This window comes from Coenobita brevimanus, chromosome 53 (genome assembly GCF_032717465.1).
Source record: "Coenobita brevimanus isolate Jiangsu-jjx chromosome 53, ASM3271746v2, whole genome shotgun sequence".
Taxonomy (NCBI): Eukaryota; Metazoa; Arthropoda; class Malacostraca; order Decapoda; family Coenobitidae; genus Coenobita; species Coenobita brevimanus.
The window spans coordinates 13,008,376-13,012,021 of NC_137006.1; the positions used below are offsets into that span (position 1 = coordinate 13,008,376).

Genomic DNA, 3,646 nt, shown 5'->3' on the forward strand with positions numbered 1-3,646 from the left:
CACAATCCCATCCATTCATATGCTGATGACTCAACACTTCATAGTTCATTCACACTCAGACACCCATTTACAAAGTCTGATATCTCTAACTCTCAACTCAGTACAGACATCTCCATAAATCAAGACTTATCTACGATCAGTGAATGGAGACAAAACAACCATATTTCATTTAATGCTAGTAAAACTAAATATATACAATATACTAATAGACAGATATTGCCAGATTCTTATATTACCTTAAATGCTACTAATACTTTCCCATCTCCAAAAGTATTCACATTCATGGTGTCTCAATTAACAATGCCCTCAGCTGGACCTCTCTTGTCAGATCACTTGCTAAAGCCGCCTCAAAGAAACTTGAATTATTGCACAGAGTCAGTAACTTCTTCACTGACGAGGCGATCTCAGCTTGAATACTGCTTACCCTTGTGGAATGGATGTGGAGAGATTGCATTAAAACAACTAGACAAAATTCAGAACAAACCTATTAGTATGATTAATAACCCTGCTATTACTAGTAAACTACTTCCCCAGCAAATAAGAAGGAATGTTGCCTCCTTTGCATTATTTTACAAATATTTTTTTAGCAAATGCTCAGACGAAGTTGCGTCCATTATGCCACCTCTCAATGCCTTCCCTCGTGCTACGCGGGCATCTGGTAGCGCTCATGACTGGACTGTAACTCAACCCTGGTGGCTCAATTGGTAGAGAGGTTGCTTGCGGTCCTACCGGACCCAGGTTCGAATCCGGTGGGTCAGGGAACAGTTTAAGGATTTGAATTTCATGTAAAATAGACTTTACCGATCTACCAGAAGACCCGCCGACATGTAAAAATACCACCACTAATACCAGTACACCAGTCCTGTATGAGACAGACCTAGCATGCATTCAATATGGATGGTGGGTGTTAGCGCCGAAGTGATGACATGTAGAGGTGTATGGTATGTAGGAAGACTACTGGGCCTTGGGAGCAGGCTGTGAAGCCTATGCCCAGAGCCGAGCAAAAAAAGAAAAAAAATATTGCAGAACTTCTGCCTCTCAGAATTCTTTCATTCCCTGAACTGCATCCCTCTGGAACTCGCTTCCTCAGATTCGTTTCCCACAAACCTTCAACCTACAGCTGTTCAAGACTAACTGTTACAGATATTTTATGAACAGGGGACACCAGTAGTCAGGTGTATGGATTAGTTTTTATTCTATTTGATTTACCTTCCTCTGTTCTGTTTTATATATATATATATATATATATATAACGGCCATACCTCGTTGAGTACACCGCTTCCCGTCCGATCAGCGAAGTTAAGCAACGTTGGGTCTGGTTAGTACTTGGATGGGTGACCGCCTGGGAACACCAGATGCTGTTGGCATAACGTTCTCCCTACGTGTCAAGTGGGGTTGGTGGAGGATTAGTGCCCCTCCCTGTAAAACGATTAACTCTGAGCCCTTGGCCACCCCGTTTGGGATACATGGCGTCTGGCAATCACCATACCTGACCTTTTTTTTGCCACATTACCTGATCATTATTTCTGGCTGTTTCTTCTTCTAATGTTATGTAAACATTGTCCTCCACATTGTCATCAATTGGGGAATCACTCTGGCCCTGAATATCTTTACTAGCCAGGTCACTGGTAACAGGAGAATTGCCGAGACAATGGCGTGAGGGGGGGAGGGGGGAGGTTATGCAGTGTAAGGCATTGTCCCTGCTTGGCATCTTGTAGTGGAATAGAGGAAGGTGTCCCGTGTATACATACGAAAAATCACGCGCGGAAATTGAAAATTGTGCAAATTAGGGACCTTGCAATTGCACGACGTACCGGTACGTCGCCGGGACTGGAAATTCAAATCGTTGCAACGTACCCATACGTCGATGGGACGGGGCGGGTTAACAGTGAAATGCAGGTTTACTGCAGGTGTTAGAATATACTGGCTCAGATCATTATTACTGCATTGAGAGATGAGAATAAATATGTACAGTTGTCTCAACTGAATCTGACTTACGTAAAATAATTTTTGGTACATAAACATTCATCTTCGAACGGACCATGAAACTTTTTATTCTTTCGGGTTTTAATAAAATGACAAATGTGAACGAGAAGTATATAACATAATGCTAATTTAACGATCAGTTATTTCATTTTAGGAACAGGCTTTGGCAAAAACGCATAAAAGATAATTATAATATATTCGAAGAGAGAGAGAGAGAGAGAGGTGAGGGGGGATTATGGTGTGATTTGTAGCCTCATGGTTGTGGTGGTGGAGGGTAAACTGTGGGAGGGGCTTATAGACGCGAAACGAAAAAGAAAGAGGGAGGCAGAGGGAGGAGGGTGCGTGACTTAAAAGAGGGAGGAAGGGGGGGACAACAATGTTACCAATACAATGCACGATTCTCTGTCAGGTGGGTGGAGCGATACTTTTGTCCACGAAAGTACCAAGCACTACAATTATTTTGGTTAACAACGTTGTTTTTTTAGAAAACCGCTTGAATCCCTGCATCACTGTTGTTCATATTCATTCTTCTAAGAGAGAGAGAAAAAAATAACGCTTTACAAATTTCCAGTACATCCCAACTAGCTTACGTCCATCTAAACAGAATTTTGGAAATAATTGTTAGATATGAAACTTATTCCTTTACAAGCATAATCTTATAACAGATAAGGAACACGGATTTCGCAATTATAGATTATGGCTTACAAAGCTGCTTGATTTTTTAAAAACGTATACCAAAATTGGGATGCAGAAATACCGTCAAATATCATCAACCTAGATTTCCAGAAAGCATTTGATAAAGTTCCCCATCTAAGATTATTAGAAAAACTAAAAACCCACAGTCTCACTGATAAATTGAGTTCATGGACAGGTTATTGGTTAACAAATTGCAAACAACGTGTAGTGATGCATGGCGTATCATCAGACTGGCTAGTAGTAACCAGCAGAATTACTCAAGGGTCAGTTGTAGGGCCATTTCTTTTCACTACTTACTCGTATATCAGAGATGTAGCAAATGATCTCGTTTCTGAGGTAGTGAAATCTACGGATGAATCGAAGATTAGAGCCTAAGTACTTACGAAAGCAGACTGTAAATATATACAAAACGACCAGGATAACTTTAAAAGATGGAGCGAAAAGCAGCAGCTAAAACTTGATGTTCAAAAATGTAAAGTATTGAAATTCGGCGACAAAAAAAAAAAAATAATATGAATGTAACATGTCCGATATCCCAGTGACGGGAGTAAAAGAGGAAAGATTTATGGGCTGTTACAAATAATCTCAAAATTCCAAACTGTGTATTGCATAAGGCAACATGGCAAACATAGTGCTCGGCTTCACTGCAAGGAACTTCGATCATAAAACGCCCCATGTAATCTCCAAACTTGTTACGTCATTAGTTAGACAACACCATGAACTTTGCGCGCAGCATTGGTCCCCGAATCTTATTGATGAAGGCAAACCCGAGAGAGTGCAATGCAGAGCCACAGAAATTATTCCATCGCTGCGGAACTTACCCTATGAGCTACTGAAAATGGCTATATATGTTTTCTCTGAAAAAAGTGACGACTTGGAGGAGATCTACAGTAAAAAAAGTATTTAAAATTCTTACAAATTCGACGATGTTAGACTTGATAATTTTCTCTAAACACAGAATGAT

At 40.5% G+C, this 3,646-nt stretch overlaps 1 non-coding gene across 1 annotated transcript; it reads left to right on the forward strand.

Annotated features, from left to right (window-relative positions):
- Positions 1 to 1,248: 1,248 nt before the first annotated feature.
- On the forward strand, positions 1,249 to 1,367 carry LOC145400876 (5S ribosomal RNA). The gene has a single exon (XR_013897501.1). It is a non-coding gene; the product is annotated as a 5S ribosomal RNA (ribosomal RNA).
- Positions 1,368 to 3,646: the final 2,279 nt, after the last annotated feature.